General features: G+C 38.0%; 1 long non-coding RNA gene across 1 annotated transcript in view; it reads right to left on the reverse strand.

The window, feature by feature from the left end:
- Positions 1-26,837, reverse strand: part of LOC135224714 (uncharacterized) — a 214,541-nt gene extending 187,704 nt beyond the window's left edge. Inside the window, exon 1 of the long non-coding RNA XR_010316814.1 lies at positions 26,704-26,837. This is a non-coding gene — a long non-coding RNA (uncharacterized LOC135224714). The remainder of the gene's footprint in view (positions 1-26,703) is intronic.
- Between the last annotated feature and the right edge of the window lie 647 nt (positions 26,838-27,484).

Here is a 27,484-nt window from a genome sequence, read left to right on the forward strand (position 1 = left end):
TGGAATGTACCTAGCCATGAGCTCAACCAAGATGTTGATTGCCCACTGGTGCATCTCGACTGTCAACGAGTGGAGCTGGCTGGCTGCAGAACAGAGCCGTCTTCTCCAACTAACAATTCTGGGACCATGAATAGAAGACCTCTATCTTCTGTCAAAGAGAAGAGGTCTAACATAGGTTTTTCCAAGTAGACAGAAGAGATAAGAGGGTAACCAAAGGGGATGACCTATGGCAAAATACTCAGCAGAGATACATTCTAAATATCCTACTGTCAACTTGTGCATTGTCAAAGTAATTACACTGTAGACAGAGAGAAGTCCTTGAGCTGCCCAGGAAATGTGCATCTCCAACAGAGATGTCTTATGAGGTGATCCCATATGAGACATACAATCAGTATGCTACTCATATTCTCTCACAAATAATTTAAAAATACTACACAAGTTAGAATAGATGCTTATATGTTGCTATGGTTAAATCATACATGATATACTATACAGTTTGAATATATTATTTTAAAAATTAATTTATTTGTGAGAGAATATGTGATTGTTCCACTTGCTTACTAGGTTGGTATCTTTAAAGGTACTGATAAAGGCACTTGGTTAGTATAGAAAAGAATATTGTCAAAATATGACAATGCATTCGCAGGTAAATAATTTTAATTAGGCAATCATTCCACATCCCTACCAGGTACATAGATGTCTTTCTGGATACTGATAAGGTACATAGTAGGTTGCTATTTATGAAATTATTTGTCATTGATTGAGTTTTTGTGTAGACTGGACTTTATGTACAGACTTGGATGGCTTAATTGGGGGCCTTCATCAACTTCAGTTATGCAGGCTTTGGCCTGTTAACGGAGCCCCAGTCCTCTTGTCTATGAAGTTGGGGCTTTGATGCTTCTTTTTCTTACGTTTGATGATGATGTAGGGGCCCAGTAAGAGGCCTTTAATGGAGGCTTGTAGGCCTCATTATGTAGGAACACAAAACGGTGTATGTGGAGGCTTGTCGGTGCATTGCTGCTTCATGCCCAAGTAGGTGTGGAGAATTCTGATCCCATTAATTTGACCAGGGCAGTAAATACTCAGAAATGAAGCCTAGACCTTGATTGGAGGTTATATTTTCAGGTATGCCAAAGTGACTGACCTAGCCATTGAGTGCCTTGATGAAGGTGTGTGAGGTTACCTCTGACAATGGTATTGCTATTATGAGAATCTTTCTACATCCATGATGATTTATCTGAAGGTGTTAAGCGGGGTTAGGGGACTATTATGTCATGTGAGGTTGCTGAACTGACTCTCTGGGTTATGGAAATTCACTAATGCCAGATCTGTTTCGAGTTATTTTGTTTGCTGGTATTTGAGGCATTGTTTGGCCGGTGGATGGTAATAGAGTTACAGGAATAAAAGTCAGAAAAGATGGCTCAATTTTGGCTAGGAAAAAGTCACAGAAAAAAAATCACATTAATATAGTTTTTTGTTTGTGGTATTAAGGTAATCCCCAACGGGCTTGTCTAAACATGCTGCAAAGGTGGTTACATACCAGTTTAACCCTTGGGGGTCAATATCTACGAAATATTAATGACTTTCTCAACTTTTTTTTTTCTTTTTTTACCTGGATTTTTTGGGCCATGTTTAACATCCCTTTTGGCTCAGTGCCAATGAATTTTTTTTACTAATTTGGTTATTCTCCCAGAGGGATGGAGGAGTCTGTGGAGGTTGAATGCCTTCTTATAAAGAGCAGCTGCTGGCCCATGGGGGGAAAGGACAACCAGTGGTTGTGTCACATAGAGGATAGCATAACCTGTGTTACTTGAAGGATGTCTTCCTACCATATTTTTTATGGAGGTGTAATTGGCTCCGTTTTGGCGTCTGTGTTAGGCAACACTAAGCTCGTCATATCTTTAACTAAATTGGTCTCTGATTTCTATCCGGGACAGTGTGTCTGCTACTGTTTTTTTCAGCAAGTATGGTGTATGGTGCACCTGAATTTACCAAGGGCTGCGAGCTATTTGAATAGGCATCTTGGTTTTGGTAAAGACGATTGCAAGTGGTTGGTAAGGATAGGGAAAGGTGTGCCTGTGATAGGGTGCTAAGATGCACAGCAAGAAGTCCCCTGTCAAAGTAGTATCTTAGTTGGGTTTAATCTACTATACTGAAGAAACAGAGGGGTTGGGTCTTCTCATTAACAGTTTGTAGTCGGCATCTATGCTTTATGTGAGTTTGGCCTGTGGATTGGGGAATGCCAAAGTAGTAGTGGTTGCCATGGCATCCTTTGCTTTGAAAGCATCTCATTGGGCAGGGCCTCAACTAAGGGTCCTTGCATTTCTGTTAAGGGCTGTGTGAGGAGGGGCTAAAGGGCATGATTCGTGCAATGATTAGCAGGAATTTGTGTTTACCTAGGAATCTGACTGTAGAGGCCGTGATAAAAACATTTACTGGGATGGAACACCAAACCTTTATGATGAAATACAGCGAGGGCGGCTCTGACATGCTACTGATGCTCTGGATCATAGAGATTATGTTGACACTGCAGGCACAGAAGGTTGGTTTATTTGTATGGTGTTTTTACGTTGCATGGAACCAGTGGTTATTCAGCAACTGGGCCAACGGCTTTACATGACTTCCGAATCCCGTCGAGAGTGAACTTCTATCACCAGAAACACACATCTCTCACACCTCGATGGAATGCCCGAGAATCTCGTGGCCACCGAGGTGGAAAGTCAAGACCATACCGATCACGCCACTGATGCGCTTAGGCACAGAAGGGAGGTCACTAAGAGATGGTGTCCGTCAGCCTCTGGAATGTAGTCTCTCAGTTATGGAGACTGAAGGTGTAGGTTGCAATTAAAGGGCTTAATGAGTGCTGTTTTTGGGACATTGTATTGGTACACAGGGACTTGGAGGATGGAAGTGATATCTGCCATATTGTAAAGTAGGTTGAGCTATGTTTGTGGGGTAAGTAACCCATAGTTCCATACCCTCCACATGAGTGCCAGCATTCATCTGTTTTCTTCAATTTAGTGGGTTAGGAGGCCCATGGGTTGGAGGTCTTCTGGCTAAGGCCCTTGCGTTACTTTTAATAGAAGACTTTCTTTGCAGGGGACAGTTTTTCTGGGGAAGCCGGAGGAATTTTGAGTAACGCTTGAGCTCCGCAATCGTAGGTAGTCTTATAGCTTTACTGGGAATCCATGGAGTCTGCTTGAGTTCTAGTCTAAATAGTATGGCTGGGAATTCCTGCAGGAGAGTGTTGAGGCCAGAGTGACACAGTGAAGAAAGAGGGCTGCTTGGAGCCAGTGACAAGAGAGTTGGTGGTCATGCTAGGCAGCTAGGTCATTCAAAAGAGAAGGTGATGAAGTAATATGTTTATAGTTGGCAGTATGGATTTCCTGGTGTAAATCGGTTAGGAGATAGCAGTAGAAATGAGCATACAAGGCCATTTGTCAGTTGGAAATGTAGTTTACAAAGAAGAATCTTTATACTTCCAGAGAACAGAAATGTTAAGGAGCAGCATCGTTAAACATCTACCGACTACGGAGTAGATGGAAGAGCAATATGAATGTAACAAAGAAAGCGGAGAATCACTGTAGGTATATCAGGTTGCCACAGTAATGACGACTCACTGAAGTTTTAATTAGTAGATAAAGGTTTAGAATATGACTACGGATATGATTAAGAAGTTTATCTGATAAGACAGAGCTGAGTATAATATATATTGACTGAGTGGATGGGCTTTGTGTAGGGCAGAAAACAATGAAGTGAAAAAAAAGATGTTCATAATTATTAATAATCATAAATGTCCTTAGAATCTTTGGTTCTCGGAATACGACGATGGGATTGAAAAAGAAAGTTACTCTGGTTCTGCATTCACTGGGTGAGGTTTATTACTAGAATTGGCAATTCGTCATATTCATCAGATATCTTTTTCAAATGTTTAAATTCAACTTGTAATTGCTAATGCCCATGCTTTTTGAAGTGCTTGCATCGATTAGCGTCTCATTTATCACAGATGAAGGAATCCATATGCAAGGTACGGGTAGTAAACAAATGAATTCATTAGCGAGCTCCGATTCGTTTTAATACAGCCAGTGGGCCAAATCATATAGTTACAGGCAGAACCCACTGATCTGTCGCCCGTGAGGTTTGAAGAATGTGCGGTGGTGACATCGTAAATGGAAAATGGGCAGTGGCTTCGCGTGCGCAAATAGTACGACTGTACCCATGTGCTGTACCGCGTACCAAGGTAGCGTAGGTACCTACTCTCAAATACTTTTCGGGATGTTGATAGAGTACTAAGTTGCAATGAAATAAAGTAATGCACAAATAACTCAGTATATACGATTTTTCCGTTATCTCCATCTATCTATCTTTGTTTCTATTGGCGGTGTTTTCTGATGAATCTTCAGTTTTTATGGGTCTTGTTTTTGTTGGTTGATGGCGCTGGTATTGACAAATTCTCCAATCACGCAGATCGGTCCACCAATTGCCATTTCGGTGGGAGACGCACGAATTCCTTCTTTTGGTGTACATAATTAGGAGGCCCCAGGGTTAAATCATGATTTCCAGTTGGTCCAACGCACCTGGCGATGAAGTAGACCTAACGACCTCTGTGGGGTCCTCTCTGTCATGCTGTTGGTGGTTGGGTTCTCTGTGCGAGATGTAGCAAAGTCAGGTGAGACTACCTTGGCGGTCTACAAAGGGCACTCAAGAGGTCACACGTGAAAAACAACTATGCGAGGTGCTGTTAATAACAAATTATCGGTTGTTTTTACTTAATAAGCTGACGTTACGCTACATGTGCCCTTACTCAAAGGGCAGCCGTAAGAGAGAATGGGTAATTTTAATGTGGCCTGTATTCTGAATAGCGGTTACAGGTTTTCTGTCGCCCATGGGGTTTGAAAACCGTGTGGTGTCAGCTCAAGAGACGTAGGGAGCCGAGGGCCGGGGTTGGGGGTGTGGGGGGAGTGTGAGTGTGTGCGTGTGTATGAGAGTAAGTGCTAAGCACACGGCTGCAGATCCTTGGGTTCGGCAACGTAACCTCGGATACGACATCCACTAGAGATTGGGGCGTCCAACGTAGTTTCGCCGTGTTTAGTACTGGCCCCTGGGGGGTTAATTACAGTCGTCCGAATAAATATTACTTAAAATTCTTGTTCAGTAAGTAAAACTGCATAGAAAAACCGCAACTGCCATAGTCTAGGCCGCCGCGGATAAGTACCCTAGATCTACCAATATGTCAAATAAAACACTTTATTGATAAATCACGCTGTAACAATAGAGCAATATGAATAAATCTACCAGGTAAAAACCGGACCAAACGTTTAGAGCAATCAGAACCCCCCTCCCCCCAAATATATATATATCGACACCCAAATGAATAAGTAAAACGTCCATAGGACGAGAAGGGAAGTACTGGAATAAAGTTGAAGGAATTTTAAGTATTTAACGAAATAATTATTATAAATTTAGACGACTCGTTAGGAGGAGGTCTTGGACAATAGGAAAATAGTTTCTAAAGGACTGATAGGGTTATCTGATACTCCCCAGTTATCTATCCATGCATTGAGATGAAGACAAATTGACTTCGAAGAAGTTCGTTACACAAGCAATCCCTAGGTCTGCTAGGCACTAAATAATATTTCTCTTGCCTTACAGTATTCGAGTGAAACCTTTGACACAGACTGACCCTGACTGAGGCAGAGGCTCGTGGGTCACTGAAGGCTCTGACTACGAATCACGACACGAGTAACAAGGGGTTATGTCAAATCACCGTTTGAACTGGGTATTCAAGTAACTACTTCGAATCACTTGACTCAATTACGTTTCTATTATTGCAGGCTTAATAAAGATTAGATATAAGATGAAATCTCGTTTGTTAATATATTGGCTATGACACAGTTCAGTGATTGGAGAATAGGTCAACTCGTTACCATTTGGTGTAATTTAAACTAAAGTTATACCTAGTTAGCTACACGACAGTAAGGGAACAAAGCATACTGAAAGGATATGATAGTTACTCTCCCTCTTAACATTCCTCACACAGACCTCTTCCTGTCTTAAATTCTTAATGCTTTCCTCACGGAGATTCAGAATATCCATCATAACATTGTTTTCTGTCAGGCAATTATCAACTGAAATTTGTCTAATGGTCAGTGATTTGCCCAGTTAGCGTTAGAATGTGAATGGTGATGTGGGAAAGAAATAAACGAGTAAAGATACAACACGGTATAGCTCTACGCTCACATTTTCAAGGGTCATGGTTTAATCCTATCTGCCTCTACCACTAGACCCAGTTATGAAGGAAAATTACTAAAAAACATGGCAAGAAATTACATCAACTATATAACTAAAAACTTAAACCTAATAGACATCAACTATATAACTAAAAACTTAAACCTAATAGACATCAACTATATAACTAAAAACTTAAACCTAATAGGAGGGATAAAACCAACCTAATGCCCCAAAGTATGGATAAAGAGTGACCAAGAACTGCACTCGTAGAATAAGAAGCGTTTTACGCTACAAAAACAGAAGGGCAGAAAAAGTCATTATTTATTTGATAGAAACAATTGATAGGTAGCTAACTAAGCACTTACGACCATGGAGACAGGCATCATCGGCGCCTAGCTCGATGCTTTCAAAGTTATCGTACGAAATGCAAGTTTTACACATTTTAGTACGTTTCTTTATGTTGGAGCATTTTTTCTTACACAAAATACAAACTGTATTCATGACTGACTCCATTCGACGATCAGAGGTAATTCGCACTTTTAGCATTCTTGTGTTGGAACCGAAACAAGTCAAGAGATTGCATCTTGCGTAAGTCTTCTTATAAACCTATATGTTTGGGCACATTGCTTTTGAATTTAAGACGTGATCCAATTTTGCTGGGATTCATAAGAACCAGCATAGGACTAAGAAAATGCAAGTGTTTCTTAAATGCCTGTGTAAATGCTATTTTTTTTATAAGAGGCACAGAAGCATGACGTTCAAGTTTAGGCACTGTAGGCGTAGTATCTTTCGGTTAAAGTCTGTTATTCAAGAATTTTTTGCGATATTCCTAAAAAAATTTAAGATAACAGTTTTTGTTATTGTTTATCAAGAAACTTATCCCCATTGTGAAAAGGAAGCCAGTTAGAAGAGAGATAAAAGGGCGATAATAAGATGCAGTCACCTGTTCAAAGCTAGGTCGACAGATGTAGGCAGACCAGGATCAAGCCTCACCCTTTGCAAATATGAGTCCAGTGTTCTACCACTGGATTATCCTATATAAACGAAAATAAAATTGAACCGGTAATGCGTCATCTGATCAAAATAAAGGTGAATACTAAAAGTAATGCACGTAATGAATATATATGGTTACAGTCTGTGTAAGGCAATGCCGTCAGCATGCTAAGATCGGGAACATTCACTTTGTGGTAACTTGAAAGTGCTTTGTTTTTTGTACATTTTCGTTAACTGTCGCTAACCTTACCAATACTTCCCTTCATCCCGGTGCACCCGTAAACCACCTCCCTTTTCCCGTGGTCTGTGCCTTCGACAAACCGAGTTTAAAAGGAAGCTAGACAAAATTATTAGGACACTGTGAATGCACAGGAAAACCAACTCATAGAGTTAAGTGAGCATACGATGTCTCCTCTTAGGATGGACTAACAAGACTTTGAGACATCCTAATCCTTGAAACTCTCTCTCTCTCAAATTGAGAAGCACTGACTATTCCAAGAGAGTTTCTTTGTTTAATGATTTTCCTCAATTATGGATCTCAGAGATCTTACTTTTATTCTTAAGTGAGCTGATTTATTTATTTCGCATTTCCGTTAATGAGAGTCCTTTTGCCTCGAATTATCCATCAATGTGTATTTATTTGAAGACTTATTCGCATCTTAATGAGTGACGGTATGAGGCAGTGATAGTTTTCCTTGATATTGTCTGTTTAGTTATGTTCTTGGTGGATACACTGGGTTTCTTTTCATTTTGAAACAGAATAATTTTACTTTATTCTTACGTCTTCAGAAAAGAAGCAAAACAACAAAAATAAAAAAGTGAAAATGACGAGACAGTCACTTTACTAAAATGTATAACTTGTCAGTGGAAAAGTACTTTCAGTGTAAAACATTTCTTTAATTCACGGCAGATTGAAGCTTCTAGATTTTTTATTATTTTTATTTTTTTAGTGAGACTTCCTCTTATTTTTTGTGGCCATCTCAGATGAGCCAAAATGTGTGTATGCTGCGTTCCATTTTGGTGCGTCATGCTGGCCTTCTACTGATAAATATAATCCTGTGATCTGATAACATTCTACAAACTGACTATCGATAAATGGAAAAAGAACAAGGTATATCAGTCTTATTCTCCTGCCCTTTCAAACCTTTCTCGACTTAAGCAGTGTTCGAATTGCATTTTCGAATTATTAGCATCAGTTTGGACAGCAGCCTAATCTCTCATTTTCACTTGAATTCAATCTATTTTGACTTCATGGAATACATCTTGATAGGAATGTCTGTTGATAGTTATATGTCTCTACCGCGCTTTTATTAAATGAGTGTTTATCGTAACTCGAGGCTCATTCCAACTGGAGCATTCGGATAAGTCTTCAGTAACCATGGCAACGGATATAAACAAAGCGCTTGGGGATAATGTCAACACCTGGGCGGAGACTGGGGAGGATGTAACGAATGTCCAAACTTTTATTTTATTGTATTATTGATATAACTTTTACTCTACCTGACGATATGTTACTTTTTATTTTAAAATTTAAAACTGCAAAGGCCACACTTTTAATTCATTTCTAGATTATACATTTTCATTCACACTGCCGTTTTAATTTTGTCCGCTGGTTATCGACGGATGTGCACAGAGGTCTGAGATGTTATGTACTCGTGGAAGAGTTTTAGGCTAATGTACTAGACTCTGTTGATATCCTGACTCATTTATACTGTTTTGTTTGGTTCTGAAGTGAATGTTCCTTTATTTTCCCCTTAGTATTTTCTACGCATAAACTGTATTTGCAAATAACTGCGATCAAGAATGCGTCGTGTATTCAAGTATTCATGGGAATTGCTCAAAAATAGTTCACCAGTAAGGAACGGGAAGAACTCCGACGTTAAAATTTTCCACAGTATCATGGGGAATGACTCAAAAATAGTTCACCAGTGAGGAACGGGAAGAACTCCGACGTTAAAATTTTCCACAGTATCATAAGAAAAAATGAAAGCCTCCAGAGAATTTGAAAGTCTAATGCATTCCATAAGATATCTCTTCGTTTTGAATAATGGACCGCGATGAGTAATGAAAAAATCCTTGCATGAAAAGAAACTTGGATTTACTTAAATGTCAAGAAACCTTATAAAACATTCCCCCTTCTCCTCTCCCCAGTTACGGCCGCCCACTCCCCTACCCCTCCCCCGCTCTCTTCCTCTTCTCTCTCTCAGAGGACACACAGGCGGTAGCACGAGAAGCGAAAGAAAGAAGCGTCACAGAGAGAGAGAGAGAGAGAGAGAGAGAGAGAGAGAGAGAGAGAGAGAGAGAGGGGGGGGACAGATCCCTCTTTGCCTGTACAGCATGTAGAGTTTAATGTCTAAATGCCAATGGCTGACAGCCTGCCACCAAACTTCTGTCCAGAGAACACAAGCTTTAAGGGCATTCGCGTTAACGCCACAGTTACGCTCAAGAAAATAAAAAAAGACAAAAGATTTGACTTGGAAACAAAAAAAAAGCTGGAAAAAAAGAATGTTTCGTGGGTTTGGTTAGCCAAAATTAGAGATTCATTTTTACGCATAAAGCTGTGGATCTGCTGGTCGTCAGGGATTCTGCAAAGAAAAGAAAGAAGTTTGGGAACTTTTTTTTTTTTTTTTTTTTTTTTTTTTCGTGAAATGGATCAGCACAAAATTTCTGTCGGTTGACCTTTCATTCTTCGAGTAATCTGTAATTTTATCGCCAGAGCTGTAATCCATCCACGCTCCCAAAACGAGCGCGAAATAAGACAACGGCCGATGATTTTGGCAGAGTGTCGAGAGAGAAACTGTATTTTGAAATTGCGGCAAGTAAGGAGATGAGTAAGTTAGAATCAGTTGTTGTGACCTTGCTCATTACTTCAATTATATATGTAATTTTCTTTTCTTTTTTTCCCGTGATGTATTCATAGCTCCGCCTTCATTTGTTTGGGTAAAGAGAATCGTCAATCCAAATTTGCTATCTGGAAGACTACGTAGCAAGATTGCATGCAGTTCTTTCAATTAATCATTCAGTATTAACATTTTGTAATGAATGTGAATTTCGTGTCCAGACAAGTTTCTCCAGTAGCAGATAATTCTTTAGTTCGAACACTGTTTTGACAACGCTTCCTTTATGCGGAGAGAGAGAGAGAGAGAGAGAGAGAGAGAGAGAGAGAGAGAGAGAGAGAGAGAGAGAGAGAGAATTTATTGCATGTTTTGGGAGTATTATACGTTTATTTTTTTATAAATGCATACCTTCAGTTTTTGTAGAGATGATAGTTTCATTGGTAACGTTGTTTAGTATAGGGCAAATACAATAGCATGAGCTGTGGTTTTGCAAGAGAAATCTTTGTACCTAATGCCATGCAAGGTGCAAATAAATATCCATATATGTGCAATGTCTTTAGCTATTATAGTCACGCGTATTTGTGACAAAATCGTCATTACCAGCCCCGTCGTTATATTTATATCTATATACGTATGCATGCATTTCACTAACCCACCTCATCACAGTTTCATTTCCATATGGGGACGACACATCCCATATTAAGACGAAATTGAATAGAGGAGAGAGAGTAGTATTCAGGAAAGCACAACAAACGACCAACCTCCCATCCTGAACGTTTTCCGAACTTCGTAGTATCTAATAATTTTCCCCTTTACATAAATTGATGCTTTAAGTGAGTTTTCCAGCTGATATCTGAGTTTCTATTCTATTGCTTTAACCCATACCTATACATCGTGAATCTATAAACACACTGATACCACTACATCAGTAGTACTACATAGACTTATAGAGTCGCATCTGATCGCTTCAACTAATATCTATATCATGAATCTATAAAAACACTATACCAGTACATAGATGAATTCCATTCTATTGCTTTAACCCATACTTATATCTCATGAATCTATAAACACACTGACACCACTACATCAGTGGTACTACATAGACTTATAGTCCCATCCGATCGCTTCAGCCAATATCTATATCATGAATCTACAAAAACACTATATCAGTCCATAGACGAATTTAGTAAACAAGTTGCATAATTGCAATCCATCCCTCCATTCAATGTACTCCGTTATTGGCCTTAATAGTGTTATGAAGCAGGGTTAGTTGCAACAGTTTGAATGTTATAATACAGGTACCTTACGTGTTACGTACTCTTGCTAACGAGGTACGGGTGAAGAGAACCTTTTAGAGCGGTCGGTATTTGATGTTTCTGGCAGATGATGGAAGAGTTATATATATATATATATATATATTATATAATATATATATATATATGAGAGAATTGTTAACGAATAGGAAATATCTCCCCCACCCTCCGGCAAAAATACCTCTGAAGCAATAATAATAATAATAATAATATATTATTATTCATTTACGAGACTTGACCCACTTAACCTCTCTTCGACGTTTTTTTTTTCATTACTGGAAAAAGTAAATTTATTATTATATATATATATATATATAATATATATATATATATACACGTATATGAATTTACTTTTTCCAGTAATGAAGAAAAACGACGAAGAGAGGTTAAATGGTGCAAGTCATGTAAATGAATGATTATTATTATTATTATTATTATATCATTATCATTATTATTATTACTTTAAAGGTTTTCTTTTTTTGGGGGGAGAGATATTTGCCATTCGTTAACAATTCTTGTCGTGATATCTAACGTTCTGAATTAAGGGCAATTAATAGTATTGTCCACCATTCACTCATGTATTAATAAATTCATATGTATTCATACGGAGAAGGGACAGACGAGGGTGAAATAAGCCCAAACCTTTGGCGACCGGTTTTGGAAATACGGACGACGAAAGAATGCTAGACCCAGAGAGAGAGAGAGAGAGAGAGAGAGTCTTCTTATAACTAATAATTCTTTTGTCTTCATGTCTCCATGTGCCATTAAAACTCAGTATTTCCAGTCTTTCGAAAGCGGAAGTCTGGAACGCGACGCGAGATCGGGGAATGGAAGGCAACAAACGCTCCTTCTATACCTCTGGTTCCCATCAAGTCGCAGAAGTCACCGAAATGTTGTGACGGAAGATTCTTCCTTGCAATATCCGTCACCCTAAGAACCAACGCAAGCCTGGAAGCAAGGCTGGAAGAGCCTTCTGACGTTTCTCCAAACCCTCCTTGAAGAGACCAAGACGAGCCAGGCGTCTGGATACCGTCGGAGGTTAAGGTGAGGTAGGTTTGGGAATCGTAGCCAGATTTGCGTGTTGCAGAATTTATATCGCTGTTGGAGTGACGTTTAATTAAAATGTGAGTACTTAATTGCTCTCTGATTTTACGAGATTAGGGACACGTTCGACCGTTCACAGAACCTGCAGATTGAAGTATATCGTCTTGCCAAAATCAATTATTGTTAATATTGTTGGAATGAGGTGATATTGACCAAATCTTATCGCAATGCTATCTGGCAACACTTTAAAAAGAAAACGGGGGAGATACATACAATACATTTAACTAGCTTAAAATATTGAAAGACGAATGAATGAATTTATCATTGATGGTTCGACATTCAAGATTAGATTATTGTCATTATGGACACAGGAAGAAACCATTTTTCGACTGTTGAGGTTTTCACGATTCCTGGCGGAAAGAGAAGAAGAGGAATTAACGACAAGGAAACGTACGAGGTGTTTAGGCCGACAAGCTCCAAACTGCGCCAAGATATTTAATCCAATAACGACGCAAGATCGTCATAAAATCCTTTGATATCAAAACAATTTGCTATCGTATCTGTCGACACATTTTGCTATCGTAATCGTTGATACATTAAGACGAAAATTGACAAATGAAGCATCGACTTGAAACCTTGTGAGTTTTCATGAAGCAGATGTGGGTTTTGAAGAACATAGGCCTATAGAATAGAACAGAATATAGAATTTAGGCTATGCACCAACCGCTGGGACCTATGAGGTCATCCAGCGCTGAAACGGAAACTGACAATAAAAAGGTATGAATGGTGTAACAGGAGGAAAACCTCGCAGTTCCACTAAGAAACAATGATTAGGAGAAGGCGGAGAGTATGACGGGAAGAAAGAGAATGTGAACGGAGAGACAGTAAAAGGAATGAAAGGGGTTGCAGCTAGCGGCCGAAGGGAAACTGCGAAGAACCTAGTAATGCCTACAGTGTACCGCACTAGGTGCGCACACGGCTCTATTCACCCTACAGGAAAACGTATAAGCCTATTGATAGCGTCTACGGAAATCTACATAAAATTGTTTCGCGTAAAACCTGTGATAGGAATAAAGCTTAAAAAAAAATGTTTGTGATTTGAGGTTTGCATTTATGTTGAGGCTTGTTCAGTACAATCGCTACTGTCGGTGACATTAGCGTCCGAGGGTGGAGGCCAGATGATTTTGAGTTTAGTGCCACGCCCGTTTGACCTTTTCTTTACAAATTTAAAAGATTTGACGGTCGTCGCTGGTACTCATATGCTGGTACAAGTTTTATCTGTAGGTACTTCTATTGCGAATTCTTTTAAATTGATTTCATCGTTAGAAGTGATATAAAATGTAGACATAAGTTTTTTTTTATTTTTTATATATTTAAAACGATCTGCTTTCACTTAATTATTTCATATCATGATTTTGTCGTTCGTGCAAAAACTTTTTCATGTGATTTTTTTTGTTTCTGTTAATATCCGATACATAATTTTTCATCGCTATTTATTGTTAAGGTATCGCAGACTAATAATTCTGTTGACCAATAAGCTTTTGTCATGGGGTAAACTAGCAAAAATCGTAACGTAGTGACAATGATTGAAAGGGTGTCCTCACTTGCGGTATTTGATATAACTAAGATTAAAGTATTTGATATAACTAAGATTAAAGTATTTGATATAACTAAGATTAAAGTTCCGTCTATATATTTCTATTTACTCTTTGTGAATATTGGAACCAGGTGTAGGAGCTTAATCTTATGATCATAGAGTAATGTTTCCTAAGAAGCCTAAAGCTTATATACAGAAACACACACATATAGATTGATACATTTTTATAGATTTCTGCTGTTTATGCATTCATCGCATACTAAAATTCCATACAAGTTCCCGTCCATATTCGGTTACGAGAAAAATGGCTCTCAGCAACACGCTCTAACCGTTTGGTAATTTCGAGTTCAGAGGTCCACTCACGCCTCTAAATCCTTGGATATTATGCAGGAGTTTCAGGAAGCCTTTGAGCAAGGCCCTTGGCGGCAAAAGGCCGTCTTAAATCTAAATCAACTAACCAAGTAATTGATAAACTTGATAAACTTTCTAAACCTTGTTGCCGAGTCCAGAGGGTTTATGAAATTCCCGAATGGTCTTTTTTTCCTTCTTCCTTATTTCTCTCTTCATCCTTTGCGCTTAAAGACTTCTAACTTGGAGTTTGGAATTAAAAGAGAGATCCTCAGTGATCTGTGCGTCAGGTTGCGTATAAGTGCATAATATTATAATCAAATTTATAGCATATGGGAACGGATTTGCGTATCAATACCAAATCATCACTGATAGCTTTATTGCTTGTCTGTGACCAGGAAGCTGTATGTGAATTCAAGCACAAACATGTATTTTGCATCTGCTTGCTTGCTATGGAATGACATTTTATTTTCCGGCCACAAATTCATCGTAGGTTTTACAAGCAATTTTTTCTCAAGACATTTTTAACAAGCATAGAGACGGAGTTCTCGACCAACCTGTTTCTCGAGTTTCCAAGAAACTGTTTTCCATGTTTTATTTTTTATTAGCAGTGTTTCCAGTCTTTGGTCATAACTTCGGAGTAATTTATAGTCAGCGTAAATACGTAATATTATATATTTCTTTGCCTTAAAATGAACAGTATCGGCATTAAATTTTTGTATGTTGAAAATCCACAATTTTATCACAATAGTCTTAACAAGGACATTCGAACGAAGTTCTCAGCGCTTACGTGCTTTAACGTTCGAAATTTTTGTTTTTAACTTATACAAATAGCACAATTCATTGATATAATTGTGGATTGTTTAGTACGCAATATATTTCTCTTCTATTCAAGGTCTGGCGATAACAAAATTATTTTTAAGGACAATTTTGTTTGTTTGTTTATATGGTGTTTTTATGTTGCATGGAACCGGTGGTTATTCAGCAACGGGACCAACGGCTTTACGTGACTTCCGAACCACGTCGAGAGGGAACTTCTTTCACCAGAAATACGCATCTCTCACACCTCAAAGGAATGCCTGAGAATCGAACTCACGGCCACCGAGGTGGCAGGCCAACACCATACCGACCACGCCACTGATGAGCTTTCGTTGCTCAGCATATGTCTGATTTTTGCTATTTTTATTGCCCATCTGAACGCAACTTCTGAATAAAAATTTAGTTTCCAAATCTTCTCTCTGAATGGTGATGCCATTCTATCATTATTAGTATTATATAAGGGACGGTCATTGCTTTATTACCTATATTACCGGTTGACATTTACTGAATGCGCTCGAAGCCCCTTTACATAACAGAGATATTTTTCTTTCTCTGTAAATTGTCAGAAAAATCTCCGGCCGCTGATTTAGAGTATTTTTAGGAAACTGACTGACAACCCGTCTTTATTTTTAGCGGAATATACATACATACGCTTGATATTTAGACATCCTCCGTCAATTCAGCTCTCGCGGTAAATGTCTTATGTTTTTTATCGGACCGCAAATTTGCGATGATAGTGATTGCATAGAAGATTATCGGCATCACTTATTCATCACCTCTTATACCAATTATTAGGTTGTCGAATGGAAAGTGGCGAGAGTTTTCGTATTTTTTCTATCCTCGAATTCTCCCTTTTTACTTTTTTTGGCATTTATTTTTTTTTAAATTTTAGGGAAGATGATTGATTATGATGTTCTCAGTCACGACTGCAGTATGCCATATTTATTCTCTGTCATCTTTCTATTGAGAATAAATTACTATTGACATTCTTTTTGGCAGATTTTGGTATTTAACCAATATATGCATCTGGAATTTCCGCTTATATTTTTTTTTCTGCCTTTATGCGGGCGTTTACATTCAGCGCCTGCATGCCGAAAATACTGTATAGTATCTTTGCTAAATACATACATACACACATGTTTTTATATATATATAGAGTATATATATATATTATATATATATCATAATATATATATATTTATTTATTTATTTATTTATATATTTACATATAAGTGTATGTGTAACTGCTATATCTAGAAATAAATGCACGTTTACCTTCTTTTGCTTAACTTACATCTCCTGTTTGCCAGCCATGGCTGTATAAAGGTTAAACAGAAAACAATTTAACTTCTCATCCTACGTTTGAAATATATTTGCGCCGATTAAGGACGATCGTCATATTTTAATACCGTCTCTAAACTGACGCTTTCGCGATTCGTTTACGAAATAATTCACAATCAGCGAACGCTCCAAGTCAACAATAGACGCATGCAGTGGGAAGCTGAATAAAACGAACGATCCAAGTCAACAATATAGACGAATGCAGTGGGAAGCTGCATAATACGAACGATCCAAGTCAACTAAATAGACGCATGCAGTGGAAAGCTGTATAATACGAACGATCCAAGTCAACAATAGACGCATGTAGTGGGAAGCTGTATAAAACGAACGCTCCAAGTCAACAATAGACGCATGCAGTGCGAAGCTGTATAATACGAACGCTCCAGATCAACAATAGATGCATGCAGTGCGAAGCTGTATAATACGAACGTTCCAAGACAAAAAATAACGCATGCAGTGCGAAGCTGTGCCTGTATAATACGAACGTTCCAAGTCAACAATAGACGCATGCAGTGGGAAGCTGTATAATACGAACGCTCCAAGTCAACAATATAGACGCATGCAGTGGAGAGCTGTATAATGCAAGTGCTTTGACAAAGCATGCATAGCTTTTGGCATTAGTTGAATCCGACAAAATAAGCAAACAAGGTCTTTGTTGAGAACGTTGTTGGAAATGAGCGAAAGAAAGGGCGTCTCTTGATCTCCCGGAGGGACCTAATTACTCAAATTGTTTCTGACGTTTTGTAATCCGCCGTGATTACGAGGGTTCCACTTGTCGCAAAGATCAGGCCTAATGTTCAAGGTGAATTCATTTGGCAGAGAGAGAGAGAGAGAGAGAGAGAGAGAGAGAGAGAGAGAGAGAGAGAGAGAGAGAGTTAATGTGTGGGACAAAGCACGATCTGACGCAAAAGTAATAGATTCAGTTTTAGACCGATGCTGTTAGCCATGACGAATCAAACCTTTTCTCATTATTTTGTCTCATTTTCCTTACTGTATGTTAACGTTATCTTTAATGGTAATGTCATCGTTCCCATCAGTAAGTCATGTCACCTCGCAGAAGGGCTTCCGGGCATTTATTCGCTCGTGTTCCTCCGAAAATAGATCGGGCGAGAAATGAAGTCCAAAATGATAATGACCGCCATCACAAAGCTGATTTTCCCAACTTAAGTGTTTTCGCTTCTCTAGGATATAACTCCCTCTCCCCTCCTCCCCACCCTCCCGTTGGCATGATTTAAGAGCGAGTGACCCTTGTATCGCCTACCCTTGGCATCCATAAGAGAAAAGGACGTAATGTCGGGCCTTGGCAGAGAGGTCGCCGCGAAAGAAATCTTCACAATCTCCTTCCTGGACGCCACTTGGGATTCGGGCGGGAGCCTCATCTATCATATAATGAACAACGTACCGACCCACATAAGGCGATTAATTATCAAAAATGACCTTCGTGAACATTCGTGGGTCCTGGGAGGGGGCCAAAATTATTCAACTTTTGTGTAACGTGAGCTACGGACACGTTGAGGACATGTTCGAGGTACATGCCTTCGCCGGCCAGCCTCCTCCATTATGCAAACGACACCTTTCAATTTATGAAGAGGCTGCGCAATCTATTTGCGTTTTAACATCTCCCGCCTCCAATTTTAATGAACATCACTTATGGTATATATCAATTCCGTGTGTTGGTTTTGAGGGCTGATCTCGGAATCGGCGATCAGCCCGGCCGATGTTCCATGAAATTTGCATGGAGGTACTTTCCCTAAGGCTTCCTTTTTCCGTCCTTTACATACAAAAGGCGAGTCCAGATTAAAACGTTTCTTCAGTGATTTCCACTTTTCCTCCGGATTATTACGGGGGGTTGGGGGAGGGGACGTTTTCAGAAATGGTCAAGGCGGAGGGAAAAATGGTCCATTATTTCACAATGCTTCGATGTGGCCGGGGATCAATTATTTCGTGAGACATAAGTGACAAGTGATTCTGAGGAAAATTTACGGATGTGAAATAAGAAGTGTCGATTATTCCCACACCTACGCTTTGAAATTAATGACTCGTTCGTAGCAATTTTGTGCTTTAAAAACAAATTCGTAAAAAAAAAAGAAAATTAGGTAACTGATTAAACAAAATCAGTCAAAAAAAGAAAGAAAGAAAAAAGCGATAATGCTGGCTGATGCGAAGCACTAATTAACATTCTACCTCCCCTTCTTTGGCAGGAAGCGATTTACCAACCGGAGCTGACCTCTCTCTCTCTCTCTCTCTCTCCTCGGTCGGTCACCCGATGAAACTGGACCTTTTCGAAGTCCGGCAAAATTCGAAAATGATTTTGCCGCTGGTTTTGTGCTTTTGATGGGACGTCCAGAGACGGCGCCGCCCCTCCCCTCCCCACACGCCCCCTGGTGACCTCGTTTCGGAATCCTGGATGTACGGTTTTGCTCCATATCGGTTTTGAGTTTTTTTTTTTATGCTTTGTGCTTTGCTCTTGTTATTGGGTGTAATTCCAGGACATTTTGTTAAGTCTAATGAGTGATGACTTTGGTGATTAATTGGTGTTTTCATTATCCCTTCGTACCAAAACTTCTTAGGAAGTTATTACTTGGTACCAAAACTTCTTAGGTTAGGTTAGGCTTTCATTGGTGTTTTCATTTTTCCTTGATATGAAAACTTCTTAGGAAGTTATGTCTAATGAGTAATAACTGACGTTCATTAGTGATTTTCATTTTGCCTTGATATGAAAAATATTTCTGAGGTTATAATCATGTTTATCTAATTTTTCTACGGAAAGAAATTTGCTCATTAGCAAGGAAGAAACGGTGGCATATATTATAATCCCAAAAATTCGATTTTAAATTTTCAAGAAAAATTTTAAGTGAAAAAAATGCTGATTTCGTGAAAATATGAAGACGAAGCGACCTGAAAAATTATATTGTAATTAAAAAAAATTAAATAAAAAAAAATACTGATTTCTTGAAAATATAAAAGACGAAACACCTGCACCAAACACTGAAATATTCCGGAACATCAATAATTAAAAATCCTTGATATCTGGAGAAAGTTCTTTTTTTTTATTGTTTGATTTATTTTATTCACCTGTCAGAAACTGAAACAAGGAACTACGTACAGAGTTCTGACCACCTCGACAAAAACTGTCTTACCCGAGGACAGGCTAAAAAAGTGATAAGCGGTGAGACAAATATTGAGGTTCTATTTTATGATACATGTGTGCCGAGAGTGGGGTGGGGGGGTGACCGGCCTTGTATCACGTGACCGGCGGCAGTGCATGAAAGCATAAGAGGCTCATTGCAGAAACATATGAGAGAGAGAGAGAGAGAGAGGGAGAAGAAGAGAGAGAGAGAGAGAGATATTACTGCATATTTTTCTGCACGTGTTTTTTGTTTCATCTAAATATGATCAATACCTAGCGAGAGAGAGAGAGAGAGAGAGAGAGAGAGAGAAAGTACTGCATATCTTTCTGCACGTGTTTTTTGCGTTTCATCTAAATATGATCAATTTATCTTAACCTAGAGAGAGAGAGAGAGAGAGAGAGAGAGAGAGAGAGAGAGAGAGAGAGAGAGAGAGAAGTGCATATTTTTTTGCATGTGTTTTTTTGTGTTTTATCTAAATATGATCAATATATCATAACCTAGTGCAGAATTGCAGGTTGCAACACTGCAAATCCCTGCAATTTACTTCTATTCTTAAACCGACTGAAATACACTTAAGGTCGATGAACCTTCGATAATGGTAACTGCTAAAACTAATTATTAATTTGATAACTCCAGGATATTTGAGTAAGCACAATATAAGTTAACAGGACAGTCAGTTTCTCTCTATATCTACAATTTCGTAAGTAAATTTCTTTAGTTCCTCTCTCTCTCTCTACATTTTCTAAGTCAATTTCTTTAGTCTCTCTCTCTCTCTACAAATTCGTTAAGCTAATTCATCAGTCTCTCTCTCTCTACATTTTCTAAGTCAATTTCTTTAGTCTCTCTCTCTCTCTCTACAATTTTGTAAGCCTATGTCTTAAATTACGTAAGTCGAGTGTCTCCAGTCTCTCCACAATTCCGTAAGTATATTTCTTAAGTAAATTACGTAAGTCGATGTCTCCAGTCTCTCCACAATTCCGTAAGTATATTTCTTAAGTAAATTACGTAAGTCAATGTCTCCAGTCTCTCTCCACAATTCCGTAAGTATATTTCTTAAGTAAATTACGTAAGTCAATGTCTCCAGTCTCTCTCCACAATTTCGTAAGTATATTTCTTAAGTAAATTACGTAAGTCAATGTCTCCAGTCTCTCTCCACAATTTCGTAAGTATATTTCTTCAGTCTATCTCTCTACAATTTCATAAGTCAGATACTTCAGTCTCTCTCTCTCTACAATTTCTCAAGTCAATTTCTTCAATCTATCTCTATACAATTTCATAAGTCAGATACTTCAGTCTCTCTCTCTCTACAATTTCATAAGTCAGATTCTTCAGTCTCTCTCTCTCTACAATTTCGTAAGTCAATTTCTTCAAGCCTATCTCTCTACAATTTCACAAGTTAGATACTTCAGTCTCTCTCTCTCTACAATTTCTTAAGTCAATTTCTTCAGTCTATCTCTCTCAGTCTATCTCTCTTTACAATTTATAGTAGATACTTCAGTCTCTCTCTCTACAATTCTTAAGTCAATTTCTTCAGTCTCTCTTATACAATCATAAGTCAGTTACTCAAGTCTTCTCTCTCTTTTCACTTCGTAAGTCAATTTCTTCAGTCTATCTCTATACAATTTCATAAGTCAGTTACTTCAGTCTCTCTCTCTACAATTTCGTAAGTCAATTTCTTCAGTCTCTCTCTCTCTCTACAATTTCATAAGTCAGTTACTTCAGTCTCTCTCTCTACAATTTCGTAAGTCAATTTCTTCAAGTCACTCCTACAATTTCATAAGCAGTACTTCAGTCTCTCTCTCTTATACAATTTCGTAAGTCTTTCTCAGTCTACTATTACAATTCATAAGTCAGTTACTTCGTCTCTACAATCTAGTAAGTCAATTTCTTCAGTCTCTCTCTCTCTCTACAATTTCATAAGTCAGTTACTTCAGTCTCTCTCTCTCTACAATTTCGTAAGTAAATTTCTTCAGTCTATCTCCCTACAATCGTAAGTCAATTTCTCAGTCTTCTTCTCCTCTACAATTTATAATCAGTTACTTCAGTCTCTCTCTCTCTACAATTTCGTAAGTAAATTTCTTCAAGTCTAATCTCCCTTACAATTTTCATAAGTCAGTTACTTCAGTCTCTCTCTCTACAATTTCGTAAGTCAATTGCTTCAGTCTATTATTACAATTTTCATAAGTCAGTTACTTCGTCTCTCTCTCTACAATTTCGTAAGTAAATTTCTTCAGTCTATCTCCCTACAATTTCATAAGTCAGATACTTCAATCTCTCTCAATTTCGTAAGTCTCTCTCACTCTCGCTCTCTACGATTTCGCAAGTCATCTCTCTCTCTCTCTCTCTCTCTCTCTCTCTCTCTCTCTCTCTCTATATATATATATATATATATATATATATATATATATATATATATATATATATATATATATATATATATATATATATATATTACAATTTCGTAAGTCAATTTTTTCAGTCTTTCTCTCTACAATTTCGTAAGTCAGTTCCTTAAGTCTCTCTCTCTCTCTCTCTCACAGTTATCGCTTTCCTTTCCTATCGCACCTCCCAATTCCTTTTCTTGCGCGCTTCCAGCTCCCCTGATAAATTCACGCCGAACACCACCAGCAACGAGAGCCTACATACAACGTCATGAGCAGCAGCGAGCGGAGGAGAGGAAACGATCACAGCGGGATAACATTGATTTCATAAATACCGAGGGATAACACCCTGTCAACCGCGGTTTTGCAATCCACGTTTTATATGATTGCGTTTCACGGTATTCAAGATTATTTCCTGGATGTCCATGGCGATGGCGGACTCCTCGTTTAAGGATATTACACAGATCCATTTTAATTCGACGCACGAATATCCCCGCGAGGGATTTTTCCTTCCGCCATATTTCGTTTTGGACCGAGCGTCTCTCCCGAAGCGTAATTTTTTTCTGGCGGGAAGGTCTTAATCGGGCGTTTTTGAAATAAATCGGTTTTTCGGGGGGGGGGAGGGGTGCGGTGGGGGGGGGGAAGGTTTATTTGAAAGAGGTATTATATTCTGTTGTTTCCGGCTGCTATTTTTCAGGAAAGGATTTCAGTGAAATATTTAATCAGATAAACTCAACAAATTTGATCAGTTTCTTACTTTGAACAGGTTTGTGGTAAAGGTTCATTTTTCTTAAAATTAATAGTGACGGTAATAAAGTCAAAATATTACGGGTTAAGCGAAGTGAAATTAATAATCATCATTTTAGCAAACAATCGGAAATGTTAGCCTTAAATTACTTCCTGGGTAAGATGGAGACATCGATAATGTCATGGCAATTATTCTTATTTGCAATGCGCGGTGTTTAAATGGTACTACTATCATATTCAGAAAAAAAAATGTGCGTCAATTTTTATGGAAGTCTAAATGTATTGTTTTTTTATCACTCCTTAACAAGTACATGATATTTTTCCTTTTTTTTTCGAGAATATCTGATATGGCGGGTTATTCTGGTAAGCATTCCAGTTTTTTTTCGCTATGCTGTGAAACCTTTTCAAATTTTTGTTGAACCACATTTTGGTACTATTTTCCCTTAATGCCAGTCCTCGATATTGGAGTTTCTATGCTTTATCCTTCAGTCTCATTATGCTTAATACGAAAATCACATTGAAATCCATAGCTAATTTCTGTTACCGATCTATTTATCGAAGAATGCTGTGGCCCACTTGGACTGTCTCAGTTCTTTTGTTTATGCTTGGATAGTCACGTGATTTGGTCTGCCGAAAGATCGGATTTAGTGAGTCACTGTGTATTTGTGGAGACGTGTAGTAACTATCGTATTTGGAACGTCTTTTTCTTATCTTCAACTGGAAGTGTGGGTACGTGAATCTGCAACCTGATTGATTCTACAAGTCTAACCAGTTAAGTGGGATCTTGGAGATCATGTAGGCCTATTGGTTGCAAAAACTACTTCAGCTCCTATTGTCAATTTAATTTTATCCGTTCCCTCACCACCGTAGGTTTTAAGCGGATTCTGGTTCCTGAATGCTTATGTATACAAAGAACTGTCACACCCTCTTATATAGATCATAAACATTCCGATTTATATATCGACAATAAAGCAGTATAAACACACGAAAGGCGAGCTTGTATCAATAGTTACGCAGATCAAACACAAATGAACGATGGTCTTGCAATAACTGTTTTGTCTCATTGCGGCTAAATAAAAAGACATCTGGCTGTGCAATTGAAAGGCATTTCAATAATTTCTTGCAAGCAAATCACATGAGCAGGGGCATATTGAAAATAGCATGGACTATTGTTGTATACGAGACCTGAAGACGTCTGGCGTTAGTTGAAAGAAAGACTAACTGCAACATTGGATGGAAGGAGGTGCATGGCAATAATATTGCAGGTTTCTTTTGGAATACTTTAATATCTATATATTTTGGTCTTGGGCATACATATCGTTATAATAGCCGAGTGACTGGGCAATTTCATGACATTTTGCCAGATAACTTATCGAGCAAAAGTTGGAACTCCAATGGAAGTCCCGTCACTTTTTGTTTCTTGAGGGGGGACACACACACACACACACACACACACACACACACACACACACACATATATATATATATATTATATATATATATATATATATTATATATATATATAATATATATATGCAGATATAAGGATAGCCTAAATGTTGTTTTATCATGTGAGGCATTGGAACAATTTTCAGGTAGAATGAATAATGGTTACGATAAGCAAGTGATTTTGGCTACTTTGACATGAAAATATGCCTAATAGAAGGACAGTAACATCAAATATCTAGTATAGGCCTATCGTTTGGGTTGTTTTTATGTTAAGGCAATGAAATCTACGTGGAATCAAGGGTGAATGATAGGGAAATCTTGTGATCCGAACAGTTTTTGGGCATAAGGATAAGTGTAGCCTGGACGAGACCAGATGATAAAACATAATTATCAAAAGCGGTATGTTCATTTGTGTTTGGCATGAGCAGACCGATAGAAGCTCATCTTTCTTATGCTTGTATAGGTATATTAACGATACAAATTAGCATGTTGACGAGAAAATGTGTTGTCCTTGTATATATAAACGTTCAAGTATGTGTTAACTTAAGGAAGTAGTAGTTTGAGCTACATATGCGCATGCGCCACAGCGTGGGTGGCCTATTAGTTCTGTTGTTTGTTGGATAATTTAGGCCGGTTTTTTGTTTTTATTAATTTTTTTACTTTTAGTGATTCGAAGGAGAAATAGCCATTAAAGAATTTGTTTTAATTTAAGTGAACAATACAGAAACTGGTGTATGTGATGCAGCAGAGATTGGTTAACTTAAGAATAAATTTCCTGAAATAATGAGAGAATTTTTTACTGAAAGGGGTAGCTAGGCCTATAGCTACATGATGCAGCACAGGTGAGATCACTCGAGAAATTTACCGAAATGCGAGGATTTGTGACTTTAATAATACAGAAAAGGATGTATGCAGTACAGGTGAGATAGCTCTTGAATTTTAACGAAATAATGTGAAATTTACCATTTTGCTTTTGAGTGCATCCCCGAAGGAGTGGTTGACATGGTACTGAACATGGCTGGAAATCTACTAAATACGTCCTTCACTTCTAGCACATCGAAGATGAAATTGAAATGATAGGCAAAAGACGGTAAATTTCTCATTATCTTGTTGAATGTATCAAGTAATCTCACCTGTATTGCATCATATATATCCTTTTGTAAACTGTTCAGTCAAAAACTGTATTAACGATATCACCGTACAGAGTTCCCGTGAACTGCCAGATTCAACAAAAAATGGTTAGCCTAACAAATCTGTAGTTTAAAGATACAGGAACCTTAGATCCTACAATTATTTAGGATAACAGTGGGATGGATACTGGGGTGGTGGTTGGGGTGGGGGGATTACAGAAGAATGAAGGACAAGCGTATTAAAACGTCCCTTTGTTAGCCTACTTCCGGAAGTTCTGGTGATGATTACGGCATGGTAATTTTTTTTACTTTAAACAATAATAGTATTCCGGAGTTGATAATATGATTTTCCTATGATTCAGCGTTTACTTGGAACGTTCCTAACGTTTATTTCGGTAGCAAATTAACAGGCTAGCCATACTTTTAGAGACACGGGACCCCGATTACCCTTCAGTGACAGGGGACCACAGTGGGAATCCTAGGTTGATTGAACGACTTTTAAATTTTTACTTTAAACCAAAATCGTATTCTAGAGTTGGCGATTTGATTTTCCTATGATTTAGTGTTTGTTTAGACCGTTTCTGATGTTCATTTCTGTAGCAAATTAAAAGGCTAGGCCTAGTACTAGAGATACAGGACCCCTCTTAGCTATAGCCTACAATTATGGGGGACCAAAGTAGGAATCTTATAGTTTTTGAGTGGGGAAAAAGTAAGGACCTGGTAAACTAAGTTATCTTACTCTGGGCTGGGTGTGAGTTGGGATTCTGAGTGGCCAAGCCCTAGCAGAGTGGTTGTCAGGTGTCCCAGGTTAGGTTGTTGGTCGCAAGCTTAGTGATTATGTAAATTTACAGTGCTGTGCGTCAGGCTAGGTGGGCAGGTCCAAACCTGGTGCCCCAAGGTAGGTTAGGTATAGCTTGGCTAGGTCGCAAATCTGTTACCTATTTAAACTAGGTACAGTCCTACATTTTTAGGTTAGGTCGGGGATCCGGGGATCCAGGAGTTGGAAAGGGTGGGGAAGTGCCCCCTAGGTTAGGTTGGGTTGAATACAACCTACTAAATAGTTTTGAGTATTACGAAAATTTACTGGCATAAGGAAACATGGAAAAATAAGCTATAACCAAACACCAATGTTTTCAACTCACTATTGAAAAGTCCACTACAACACTGCAACGTATCACATAATCATAAACAATACAGGAACAATTTACATAGGCACCCTGTATCCCAAAATAATTCTGAAACAATCACAAATGCCAATAACCAGAACCATTTATAACAGACAATAACAATGAAGGGAGGTATGGTTCAAATACAATGATTTGGAAAAATTGTGAGTTACCAGGAGGTTGCTATATTTCACTTGGTAAATCCTGAGGCACTAATTACACGTACAAATCCAGGTGACACTTATTCTCATTTACTTGTCTCTGAAGTCTGAAGTAAATGTAAAAACACACAACCAAAGTTACTGCAACAAGACTGCCCTCTGTTGGCCAGATACCAAAACATAAAAGTAAGTTTGATGATGATAAATGAATAACAACAAACAGATATATATATATATATATATATATATATATATATATATATATATATATATATATATATATATATATAATTTCTGTGGTTCTGTATATAATATTGCATTTAAAGTGTCTCCTGGATTTGTGAGTATAAATAGTGCCTCAGGATTTGCAACTAAAAAATAGCAACCTCCTGATAAGACTCACAATTTTTCTAAAGCATTGTATTTCAACCATAGTATTTCATTTTATTGTTATTGCCATTTATAAGCGGTACTGGGTAGTGGCATATGCAACTGGTTGGGAATTATTGTGGATACATGGTGTCTTTGCAAATTGTTTCTGTCCTGTTCATAATTTTTATTATAAATTGTGATTATATATATATATATATATATATATATATATATATATATATATATATGTATATATATAATGTATTATATCTATATGTGTCGGTTTAAGTTGCAGGTCTTAGCTCATTGTAACCATAAAAAATACTCTATATAAATAGTTAGCAACAGCTTTCCCGTTGCTGAACTTAAATGTGTTTGCGATATGGCATAAATAGTTACTTTATTCTTTTAATGTAACTTG

Source organism: Macrobrachium nipponense, chromosome 12, assembly GCF_015104395.2.
Source record: "Macrobrachium nipponense isolate FS-2020 chromosome 12, ASM1510439v2, whole genome shotgun sequence".
Classification (NCBI taxonomy): domain Eukaryota; kingdom Metazoa; phylum Arthropoda; class Malacostraca; order Decapoda; family Palaemonidae; genus Macrobrachium; species Macrobrachium nipponense.